The sequence below is a fragment of the Macrosteles quadrilineatus genome, unplaced genomic scaffold, assembly GCF_028750875.1.
Source record: "Macrosteles quadrilineatus isolate MER2022 unplaced genomic scaffold, UCM_ALF_1.0 Scaffold_6__1_contigs__length_79288215, whole genome shotgun sequence".
NCBI classification, from domain to species: Eukaryota; Metazoa; Arthropoda; class Insecta; order Hemiptera; family Cicadellidae; genus Macrosteles; species Macrosteles quadrilineatus.
The window spans coordinates 43,220,934-43,234,157 of record NW_026542599.1 but is presented as its reverse complement, the minus strand read 5'-3'; the positions used below and the strand labels follow the sequence as shown (position 1 = coordinate 43,234,157).

The window sequence follows — 13,224 nt, the reverse complement described above, 5'->3', positions numbered from 1 at the left end:
CAGTGTACTTCTTCTTGCACTTCCCATGTATTATACCTTTTTCGGAAGGCATTTGCTATGATACTTCTTATTTTGTGGTGCCTTGTGTTTCTTAGAAGTTCACCAAACGGACAGAAGCCAAGGGCATGTGCAAGGGTTTCAATATCTCACCACAGGCATGCCTGCAGCGGTTATTGCCCTGACTTCTGCCGTGGAGAACACGCATTGGCACCACATTTGCAATCATTTTTATACTGTCTTTTCCACTCAGATTCTGACAAGCCTTCTTTATTAATAATACTTTTATTTCCCGGAGTATAGTCCATGAAAAGTTCAACACCTTTACCCTTCTGTTTTATGCTATTCCAATTTTCAAACTCTTTTTCTCTTAAGTCATTTCTTAATTTTTGGGTATTTATTGTTTGATTACGATCAATTTCTTCTAGGTGTAATTTTTTTAAACAAATTGTTTCTATCCGTTTAAATTTGTCTTCATTTATTGTATAACAATTTTTAACCCGTCTGAGTATTTGAATAGAATTAAGTTGTTGAATATATGCTTCCCATTGAGCCTTGATTAATCCAAGTCCTTTATATTTTTTTGGGCTATATAACATAAAATCTGGAGTGTCAGTTGGTAAGCTTAATATTTCTTTAACACTACTTTTAACCAGTTTGTCTAAGTCAGTTAAAAATGCTACTGGTAATTTATGGAGTGGAGCATTTTGAAATGGATATATTAACGTTGGCCATATACATTGATTAATTATATTAAACTTTTGGCTTGACAAAAGTAATGTAGTCGATGTTAGTCTTTCTAATTGGGATTTGAATTGTTTAATTATTCTTTCTTTATTAAAAACGATCCCTTGGGAAAAGTTAACACCTAAATACTTTATGTTTTCACTATCTGAAATACTTTTTATGAATAAGTTTTCATCTAACCAGATATTACTTTCAACTAGAAGCCCTTTTTCAATCACGATAGACTGACATTTGTTGGGGTTTATTTCTAGTCCGATCGAATTAAGTAAATTAATGGCCATTCAAGCGCACAGCTGATTTCTAGCGTTGAACGTCGTTGGCTCCATAGAGGTATATTTTGTTAAGTTAAGCACTCAATGTTATTTAAATGGGTTTCATTACCTCACCGAGTGAGTTTTTCTGAACTTTACATCACTCGAGAAGTAAAGAAGTTGTATACATCACGCTTGGGATAGGGAAGTTTAACATGGCGGGTTAGGTAAAATAACTTACGTATCAATTCATTTGTAAATACTTAACTAGCATAACTTAACTTACATAATATTAGTTTAAACATATTTTGAGATAGGTCTAGGGTAAAAAAAAACTTTTAATAAACAAACGGATGAGCAAAAACTTGAAAGTAGACTAAAGTAAAAGCAAAGCGCAGACTAGTTGGTACAACCTGTCCTGTGTGCTATCATTGACTTTATTTATTCAATTCATTGTAAACGTTGTAACAGAATCTGAAAATGATAAATCTGACATCTGATATATGTCACAGTTCCACGGAACAGTTTACTCCCGCATGCGCATTAATTATGAGAGGACTAATCCGCGATTGAAACGGATGTGTTTCCATTGGCTGTAGGCCTATGGGCAACTATTGGGCAACTACTAAGGCAGCTGTGTCTAAGGAACATGTCGGTCTTAGTCACAACTCACAACAAGACCACTAGATCGCACCACTCACCTCCATTCATAAGTGGCTTAAAATACCCTACCCATGTAGCACAGATGGTTGGGCCAACGTTGGTAAATTGTGGAGCCACACAGTTTGCCAACGGTAGAAATGTCACCTCTTTAAACTGTTTTCCAGCCAACCATTGTCCAACCGTTTTATTTCACACAAAATAATAAAGATTTAGTACGAAAAGCATAATTATTAGTTGAGTAAATTGATTAAATAGTTCATAAAAACAAATTTTGAAAAAAAAACTAGAACAAAATTTTTTTGGCCCAGACGGGTCTCGAACCCGGGTCCTTCGACTTATGAGCCTCTTACTTTACCACTGAGCTATCTGTGATTGCTGATATAGAGAGTTTTCAAGTGGTGAAAGAGTAGCCGACAGTTGCAATGGTCGCAATACTTCAAACATTTTTGATACTACACAGTATAATATGATTCTGTTAATCTGTTAAGGCATCATAAGTAGTTTTTTTTTTTGGAGTTAGAGAGGATACTGGTATTTGAATGATTAATTAATTACCGTTAGATTGTTAATGCTATTATAATTGCCTGTTATATGATTAATTACTCTTTCCCCTTAAATTGTTGCAAATAAGTTAAAGAATATTAATTTAAAAAATATTTACATTATTAAAATTATTAAAATTCATTGTTGTAGCGCCGGAACTGTAATATATAAAATATCTGGTTTTACAATACCTTTATCAGTTCCAAAAACTTTTGGAAACTTTTGGAACTGATAAAGGTATTGTAAAACCAGATATTTTATTATAATTATGTTGTGAAAGCTAGACCCAGAGAATGAAAGTCGTGTAAACTCAACTATGGACCATTGTTGGTCCAACAAAAGTATCATTTGTTGGTCCAACGGAGTGAAAAACGGTTGGACAACGGTTGGCTTGATGTATGATACCCAGCAATGCATATTAATGTATTTCATTAACAATGTTGGTCCACAGTTGTAAATATTGGTTGGCCCAACTACGAGATATACAGTTGGACAACGGTTGGTTGGTTGTGGAAGCTCCAACCAACCATCGACCAACTGTCCCACAGTTGGCCAACGTTGGCCCAACCATCTGTGTTACATGGGTACATTCATATGGTCGGCATTTCAGAATAAAGTATAAAGTAAAGTACTAACTACTGTATAGTACAGTCAGTATATCTTGCTCAGCTTGACCTATATTAAGGAACCTGTTTCCCATAAAGCGATCGGAGCAACACACGTACATTAGAAGAAAGACCAACTCGATGTTCCATTCTGTAGGCTGAATAAGAAGACGATTTCCCTCCCATTACTAACAATCACAGTATCGTAGTATTCGTGCTAGCAATTAAAAACATGGCCACCTCCATATAAACAAAATGTAGCTTCGTACTGAATTAAGGCTGCGGCCACACGGGCGTTTTTTCACGCAAGAATGCAGCGTGAAAAAACGCAAGAAATATGAGCAGCATTAAATGTAACGAGGTATGCCACACTCAGTGTGTTTTCCCGCATTTGCGGGCGCCCATTTGTTTCAATGCTACTCTAATTTTTCGCGTGTTTTCACGCTGCGTTTGTGCGTGAAAAAAACGCCCGTGTGGCCGCAGGTACGATGTCATAGCTTATAATGGCATAGCTTATAATTGCGAATTTGTTGCATAGCTTATAATCTTGAAAATGTGGCATAGCTTATAATGGAAAATTTAAATTGTTCCATAGCTTATAATCGTAGAAATGAGGCATAGCTTATAACGGTTTTCTTAAAATGTGGCATAACTTATAATGGCATAGCTCAAATGTGCTGCAGCTTATAAAATCTCGTTTGTTCTATAGCTTATAATTTTAAAAACGTGGCATAGCTTATAACGCGCGGGAATTACGTCATAGCGGATGGGACAGCTGATCGATCCTGAGTAGACAAAAAAATTATCGTGCAATGGTCCTCAAATTATCGTATCGACTAGCAGCCGCTACTCGGCAATAAGAAGTCGCGTTAAGTGCAGCCAACGTAGCAAAACCAAAAGTATTTCAAGTTTTTTTTACTCCTGGACGACATATGTAATAGATGTATATATTAAATGGTTTTTGTTGAATAATAGAATAATTTGTTGTATCTGCTGTTTTACTTTAATTATGTAAGCTGAAATATATTATCATAAGTTTGATATTGCTCGTGTTGCTTATTTATGCTATGCATGATAACTATTGTATAGGTAATATTTATTTTGTAATATTGTTTAATACCGGTGTAAAAATACTTTTTCATAGATAAAACCGTAGACTATGCAACATAAGTAGACTTCTCCATTGTTGATTTTGAAGCTTGTTTTTCGTGTCTATTTCATGTACGTCGACACTGATCGCTAGTGTAAACGAAATCTTGTTTCTATTATATTAGGGTAATTTTATGATTTGTGCTTTACTGTTTGGTTATATATAACTAGGAGACCAGTTATTTTTATGATTAGATAGTTTTATTTGGTTAAATTAGGTTTTAAATAACTGAAATAACAATATTAAGAAACATATTGTAAAAAAAACACAACCTCTACAGAAGTTGGCATAGAATAGCAATAAAATTGGCTTCAGCTTTTCAACAAGAATGACAAATCTTCTAAGGGACTTAATGTTTGATCTATGATCAAAACATGTTTAGTAGATTTGTCATACTTATGGAGCAGCTTAAGCCCAAATTTTAGTTTTATTTCTGTACGGTGCAATGTAGATTATAGAGTTCATGTTTTGTTTACAATTTGTTTCTTATTATTTCACTGTTTACGCCTTCATTTAGCCAAATAAAACGATCTTGTCATGTAGCGGTCAGTGTCACAGGACAAGAACTACAAAACAGTGCAACCCCCATTTCTGTAAACATTATGTTTCAAAAGTTAATGCAACTTTTCTGTTAAAAAGTAACCCAAGCATGATTTTTTATTGCAAGAAAAATTAAAATATTCTTCCCAAAGATCGGAAACATACGTTTGACAATAGTTTTGTCCATTGATGTAATTTCTGTAATATCAAAAATGACAATAGACAATAGACAAAGCTTTATTGTACATAACGCCTGATACAATAATTACAAAAGTAATTCCCAAGCTGGTACATGGTCAATTTATATCTAATTTATATCTAGGTTCCTTAATCTAATTATACCCTGACAAGAGTAAAAACTATTACAATTTATCTTTAAAAAACGTCTGAATTTTGTAATACGCTTTTTGGCTCAAAGTCTCTTTCAGTTTATATGTAAAATTTGATTTTGATAAAGTTCTGTATGAATTAGGTAAATGATTGTAGATTTTTAATCCCATGTAAAGAGGCCCAGTTTCAAATTTTGTGTGCGAATGTTTGGGATATTGAAAAGTTTTGTTATTATTTCTCGTTTGATAGTTATGATTTATCTTATATTTTTCAAAAAAGAAAGGATTTGCATGAACATACTTTGCTATTTCAAATATATAAAGATAAGGTAATGTTAAAATGGAATGTTTTTTGAAAAAAGGTTTACAGCTTTTTTTAGACTTCTGGTGAAAAATAGTTCTGAGAATTGACTTTTGGCAAGTGAACACTTTCTTGGCCTCTACAGAGTTACCCCATAGAGTGACGCCATAAGCCAGCAAAGAATGAACATACGCATGATATACTGTCAAGCAGACTTCTAGCGGCGTGACCTTGGATAGTACACTTAGTGAATAGCCTACCTTGTTGACCTTAATTTTTTATTTAGATGATGAATGTGATCAGACCAACTTAATTTTGAGTCTAAATTTAGACCTAAAAACTTAACAATTTTTGTATTACTGATTGTGGTGTCTGTAACTCTGTTTCTGAGTTTAAATTGAAGAATGTTAGTTTTACATTCATTTAATTTCAGGCCATGGCTCTCAAACCATTCATTGATTTGTTTAATTGTGCTGTCAAAAGTTAATTTAAGTTCACTTAGTGTTTTTCTTTTTAAAAGAGCAGTTGTGTCATCGGCATACAAAGTGAAAGCACAGGAATTTGTGGAAAGGCAATTAGGCAAGTCATTAATAAATATAATAAATAATAAAGGCCCAAGTATGGAACCTTGGGGAACACCATATGTAACGCTGGCCCAGTTAGAATAATATTTTATTGATTTTTTTATTACTATTGTGCGCTGCTTTCGATTAAATAGGTATGATCGTAATAATTCTAGTGCCATTCCCTCTCCAAGCCAATATTCTTCAATTTGATCAGCAGCACCCTGTCAGTCAAAAGCCCTGGATAAGTCACAGAAAACTCCTGCAGTCAACTGTGACTGATCCAGAGCTTCAAGGACACTACTAATATAAGTAAAAAGAGCATTATGTGTGCTTAGATTTCTTCTAAAACCCACTTGCAGAGTCGCCAGAAAACTGCCCCGCGGACAACTACCCCCTGGCAGGTTCCTACGTCATGAACTGTTCTTAACTAACCTAACCTAACGAACCAAACTTGCTGTAACATTTCAAAAATTCTGTTTGATATACCACACACGCCTTTTCTGTTATCAAAACGGAATTACTCGAATTAAAGTTACAATGATAATTGTTAAATATGAAATCAGCTCTAATACATAGCATCATATATTTAGCAAGGACAAGGAAAGAGGTGGCCGTGCAAGGAGGGGTAGTATTCCAGTCGCGGACACGGCATCCATATTAGTTAGTTGGCAGATTTCGTGAGGTCACATTTCACATGTGAGGGGGGTGGTTTTCCAGGGATTAGTATTCCGCACCCCCCCCCCCATTTGAGCAAGTAAAGTAAAGTAAAAACGTACGTTTTTAAATTTTCACTCATATATCGAACCTCTCGGTAGAGGAATGAAGTGATTGGCGCCGTTAAAATATAGCCGCGACAGTGACATTAAGGTTTGAAATTTTAATGTTTGAGACGTTCCAATACTCACAAAATCCAAAGACAAATGCTAGTTTTTTTGTCTAGTGAAATCACATTGAAAAATTCCCTGACTTTTCCCTGGCGATTCCATGATTTTTTAAAACTTTCCCTGATCGACGAATTCAAAATTACAATTTTAATACTAACTAAATCTTCAAAAGGACTAATCTTTATCTGAAGAATATCTTATGTTTGTTGACTTGAAAAAATACATAAAATCTATAGATTCAGGCTTGTAGCTTATATTTAAACTTTGCAGCTTGCTTTAATAAAATTAAACACAGTTTGATAAGATGATACACAGTTTATAACAAAATTTAATTTGTACAAAAACACAAAATTTATTTGTACAAACATATGTTTTAGTTTTCCGTGACACGGCATACGTACTTTCACCAGATCGACCTTTACTAACAATTATTTTAAACATTTTACAATTTTCCCTGACTTATGACAAAATTCCCTGACTTTTCCAGATATTTAATATTCCCTGACATTTCCACGTCACTATAGCCACCCTGAAAAACTATAAAATTGAAGTGTAGATCTCATTGTCCAATTTGTTACAGTATAACTGTACGTAGCTCAAGGCAATCGTATGAAAGATAATTTATTATTTATAGCTAAAGTGTGTTATGGCGGATACGTCTATATTGAAATACACTCCCACTAACTACAATCGCAAGCCAGAATCAAACCTGCAGCCCTTCCAAGTGTATTAAATTTTCCAATTAATTTCACCATTGGCAATTATACTCTTGTAACCTTTTGTTTGGAATAATACTGTGTTATGGGAACAATGTGTGTGCAATGACGATTATAATACAAACATTTTAATCAAATTACGTTAATTTTAACACAAATAATTGAACATTTATTATCACTGACTATGTATCAATACCAATTAATTAGATCAAAATGGATACAAAATGTACTTATCAGTATCTGAATCTGAAAACATGTGCTCAAGAACAGGAGGCCAAAACATAACATAAAATGTAACGGCTTGTACGACCCACTAAGAGTAATTATAACACTAATACAATAAATAATATATAGTTACTTACAACTGGACGTCAGACACAAAACACTTAAGGAATCAGAGATAATACGGATGAGTTTTTTTCCATAATGCGGACAAATTGAATTTTGGTTGAACTAAGACGTGAAATTTCGGGAGCGGTATGTATAAGTTGGTGAGGATGAAATGAGTTTTTCCTAACTTAATTTAATTCCAAACAAATTATATCCCTGGCAATTATATCCCTGCGGGATATAGGCTTTAGGGTTTGTTGAAAATTAAATTTTTGCCAACTAACACTGCAAACTACGAATTGATTTGCACGACTCCACTTAACAACTCACCCCACGCATAGGAAGGTTGGAGACACACTGGTCACTGAGACAGACCCTTGGCTAGAAGCTTTCCCCACCACGTCGTAGGGCCGTTGAGTAAGTCGCCTATGTCTAATCAGCTGACTGGATTTGCGTTTCTAATTTGCTGTTTATATTGCATCACATTCGGTACAAAAGAAAGAAATTTAAATTTTGCTTGTCGCTTGTTTTGGGCAACACACCAAGTATTAGTTGCAACCCAAACTTGAGCATAAAAGGGGCTTAACTTAGGCCGCATAATCAGGGATAACCCTGATATTTACCTTAGGCCGCCTAAGGTAAATATCTGGGCTATCCCTAGGGTTGGCAGCGCCCGGAGCAAACGTGGTTGTGGCGCCCCCTCCCCACCAGTAATAATAGTCGCATTCACATATTTTAATCAATTTTATGTATAGATAATGAGAAAAAAGTTATAAATGAACATAATATTTGTATTAGCAAGCCTATTCTTTAAATATAATAATCTTAAAAATTTGGTTGTCCGGATGCAGATTAACTCCTAGGGAGGAATTTGGAAATCCATTATGTCTTACTGGGATAATTATGAAGTACTTTTATTTAAGGACTGGTCTTGGTTGTGTTACTTACTTTTTTTAAAGTAGAAAATCAATATGATTGGGCTCAATAATGGAGTGTATTTTAATGTTTCATCAAGAATAATAGGCGAACAACATTAAACATTTTGTTTTATAAAATATTTTTTAGATAAGGGTAAAGACCTTAATAAAACACAACAATGAATCATATTAGGTAGTCTATAAATTGGAGAAAGTTTTACTGTTTAAAAAATACTTCTTACAACACAATTGAAATAAATAAAGATTATAAGGCGAAGTTAATAGCTGAGCAACCCTTCTGCATTCTTCTGTCATGATATCCTGAAACAAATAAACAATAACTCAAAATTGTTATCAAAACTAAATAGAGAAAGGGGTGTCTTGTTAGCTTGGTGGTTAATTTGTCCTGGACTTTGCTGCAAGAGAAATTGAGATTGACTTAAAGGATCCTTGCACAAGGTGAGAGGATTCAACATAATTTTTCCATGGATATTGCACACACTTGCCCAGCACAGCACAAACCTGCTAACAGCATGCTACTATTAAAATTAAAGTAAAGTAAAGTACTGTAGAACCAAATCAGATTACGCTCTTGTGTCCACCATAGCACTATAGAACACCATAGAGCACTAAACGGTTTTCATAGTCTTTTATCAATTAAGTATTAAATGTATCCATTCAAATACATACAAATTATAACCCAGTGAATGATTGAAATACATGTCATGATGAAACCATACAGCGGTAGCCCAAGTACAGCTTCATAAAACCATGTGCTAGTTGGTCTGACCATACTGGGCAGGAGTAGAGTGGCCAGCTGTGCTGCGGTTAGCGTATATTCCGGCGCCGACCGCCAGGGGTAATGTGTAGTTACGGCGCAGCATCAAGTGCTAGCGACCGTTTCCATAACAACTTGGTAGTTGGGAGTTAGTGTTGACAACTTTGGAGGAATCCCCCGGAATTGGAGTTTACTGACTTATTTAATATTAAGCAGTAAATTAATTTAAATGCCATCTTTTATTGTATTTTTTTTAAACATATATTTGTTATACTTTTGTAGTTTCATTACAATGATTCAAAGTTTTTCTTTATTAATCCATAATTTTAGGAAGTGGTTTATTGGTAGGTTTTGTTTTATATTTGCAAGGTCAAAATAAAATTTAACCAGGATGTCTAGTAGTCAGGGAAAACGGGAAAGTCAGGTATTAGTATTGAATTTCAAAATGGTCTTGAAAAGTTGGGATTTAGTCTTTATTTTGATATCAAAGTCGGTAAATTTTATGATTTTACCTCAATCGCGCTAGACAACGATCAAGTTTCCGTGACGGCACAAGACGATGGATGATGTGTCTATACGACCGCGGGAGATGTGCTTAAACCGCGACTGTGCTAGACGACGTTTTCGTGACCACGGACCACGGGAAAAATGATCACGTCTTTTCTGCGATCGCGCAAGACGATTGTATATACGGCCGCTGAAGATGTTCACAATTTTGCCGCAATTGTGGATGACGATGACGTTTCGTGACCACGGCATTCAATGATGATGTCTACACAGCCGCGGAAGATGTTCATGATTTTGACGCGATTGCAGAAGATGACAATAGCGAATAGTAATCATTTCGTTTGCAAAAGTGGTAGTGCTGGTAACAGCTGGCAAGTAGTCGACGACGACACTGAATCGAATACTGATAACTGATATCAAACGGCAAAAACGCTCTAGCGGCAGATTGCAAAACCTTTCTTTGACTGTCTATATTTACTCTATTGTCTATGAATATAGTATTACACATCTACCATAGCCATAATGTTCTACCACCTCACCCAAACAAAAGAAAAAAATTAATTATTAAAGATTCATAAAATATCACAAATTATTCGTGAAATTAACAAACATAAACATAACTGTAAACAGACAGTTCTCATTGTGTATCACAGTTTTTTGTTGCTGCTTAGTTCAAATTAGCTGTTTTCATAAATGAAAAAAAATAATAGTGCTGCATCCTGTTGGTAAATCTTATAACTTTAAATGCCTTTGCATATCATAGAACCAACGTTTTTAGTTGAAACAGCTGACTAAATTCTTTAATTCCATTTAAATATGAGAACTCATAAGGTTAACATGGGAAACTCTAGAGCCACTGGGGCGGAGCCCGAAAGGATTTTTGAGATGAAAATATGCCTCTATGTTAATCGTGAATGTGAGCTATCATCATACCAAATTTGAGCCCAATCCATCCAGTAATCAACACGTGATTGAACTTCAAACACACAAACAAACGCACAAACTTTCACATTTATAATACTAATAAGATAGTAGCCTTTCTCATTTCACATGATCTGACAAGCACGGTGTCTCATCAAACTAGTATAATTGTTTTTGTTCAAGCTCCTATGTATGAGCAATCGATGTATCTAAGGTTTAATGGGTGTTGCGGAAAAATAACTAATTTAATTCTGTGCTGGTATTAAAATTTTTTTACCACAAAAAGATGTGAAACTACTTTACTGTTACCAGTTGTGTGGGGGCAATAAACTATAAACAAATAACTTGGTCTTTCCACATATTTAGACTGGTGTAGTTGTACAGCGTAAGTCTCCGGTTCCGAAGATAACGGATTCACATCCTGGAAATCACCATGACAATTTGACAGATGGCCACCCTGTGCGTTGCTCCTCATGAACGTTGGTGCAGCCATCTTTAAATGCCCTTACCCACCTGCGTAGGTACCATTCCGCCACTCATAATTTTCTCCCCATACACTTCACTAATCTGTCAATGAATTTAAATGGCTTTCACACCTTTAGCACTTAACAATCTAATTACCGGTACAGCGTAAACTTCACAGGCGACGGCAGTCTCAATTGGCGACACCGTTTTGAATGCTCTAAACCGGATGTAAACACAGCCGATTTTTGCCGAATTTCCAGCGCAGGATTGCCAATACATGCACATACACAGCACAAATGTCCAAAATGCCAATCGCAGCACTGAAACGGAGAAATTTAAAAACAGTACTTACTTAAATAACATGCCTTGTATTATTCTGTCACCATAGGTAACTCTGAAACTTGAACAGTGCTGTAAGTTGATTAAAGTGTCTTTTTTCCCAAATATAAAAACTTAACCGCCACAGCACATCATAAGTTAATGTTAAACAAGGACTGAAAACGCTTCTTAGTCATATTGATAGCTTAGCCAAACTTACTTACCGGTATCTTTATTGCTTCCGATTCTTTTCCAAGAAAATTTCCCTCCTTCTTATTTGGCCCCAAATAAGCAGACAATTCATCAATATTGTTTACATGTGAAGTACTCTCATACATTAACACCAAACATTTGTAATGCTCCAAGCTTTAAACTAGAAATTTTACCTGGAACAAAAATAGGCAGTGTACATTATTCAGACCTTCTTCTTGTTAAAAGTAATTTAAAAACAGAATATAGAAACAATGACTCAAGGTAGGGCATATTTTCTTTCCACATATATTTGGATTGGTAAATAAAAACTTAAAAACTCGAAGGCCACTGGTTCTCTCGGACCCAAGTGTCATTACCCTAATAAACTGTGTTTTTTATTAAAACATTAATTAATAGCTTAGTATAAAATAGGCCTAAAGCTATCAAGTTTGATTTATAAAAATAAATATATCCTATATATTTATATAGAGTAAAATATAAATTAAGCTTTTTCTTGGTTGCAAAACATAAACAAATAAAAAGTAGAAGAATGTAATTCTTATGGGACAAATTTAAAAATGTATTTTTAGGGTTTTATAATTACTACTGAACGGAATTGTCTAAATTTTACAGTGTCTTTCCATTGGTGTCATAATTAAGATTTGTGCAATTTTTAAACACTATAGATGCAATGGTTAGCTTGAGTTTTTTATGCGAACACTTACACACACACACAGTCAAGCGGACAACTAATCCACGACTCCGCTAAGTTCAAATTCAAATAGTTTATTGCCATTAAGTATACATGTCATACAATAGGCCAGGTCAATGGAGATAATATACAATTCAAAGTACAATGTACAGAGTCAAGTGTAAATAGATTAACATGCTATACTAATAAACTAATAATACTGGGTTTTTGTACAAAAGTATTTGAGATGTATTGATAATGATGATAATAATACTGTTTATAGTTAAGCAAACAAGTTGGGTAAGTGCCTATAACAAAATAATTAAGGCTAAAATTGGCAGTGAGATACAGCTTAAAACTAAATAACAATAAATTTTTAAATAAAGTTCACAGAAATAACATTATTATGAAAGACTATTATATCACAGTTCATGAAACCATTATTACATACTTTAGAAACAATACCCTACTTAACAATTAGAATTTTACAGAAAATCATCATGTTTGAAAGATAAAAATTCCTCGATAGAGTAGATAACCTTTCTGTTCAAAAAATCGGTCAATACATTTTTCAGTGACTTAATAGGCAAGTTGCATACATTTTCAGGGATGGCATTGAAAAGTTTAAGTTGTAAATATTTATAGCTGCGCTGTGTTGAGGCCAGTCTTAATGATGGTAACTCTAAATTATTCCTTAGTCTGGTGTAATGATTGTGAGTTAATGAGCGAGATGAGAATTGTTCAATATTTGTTTTTACAAAAATTATATTCTGCAAAATGTACACACTTGGTAAAGTAAGAATTTTGTATTCA

The 13,224-nt window shown here is 34.4% G+C and overlaps 1 long non-coding RNA gene across 1 annotated transcript; it reads right to left on the bottom strand.

Moving 5' to 3' along the window:
* Positions 1-8,733: 8,733 nt before the first annotated feature.
* Positions 8,734-11,896, bottom strand: LOC128997358 (uncharacterized). Its single transcript, XR_008491123.1, has 2 exons — positions 11,753-11,896; positions 8,734-8,860 (listed from the first exon to the last, which is right to left on the bottom strand). It is a non-coding gene; the product is annotated as an uncharacterized LOC128997358 (long non-coding RNA).
* Between the last annotated feature and the right edge of the window lie 1,328 nt (positions 11,897-13,224).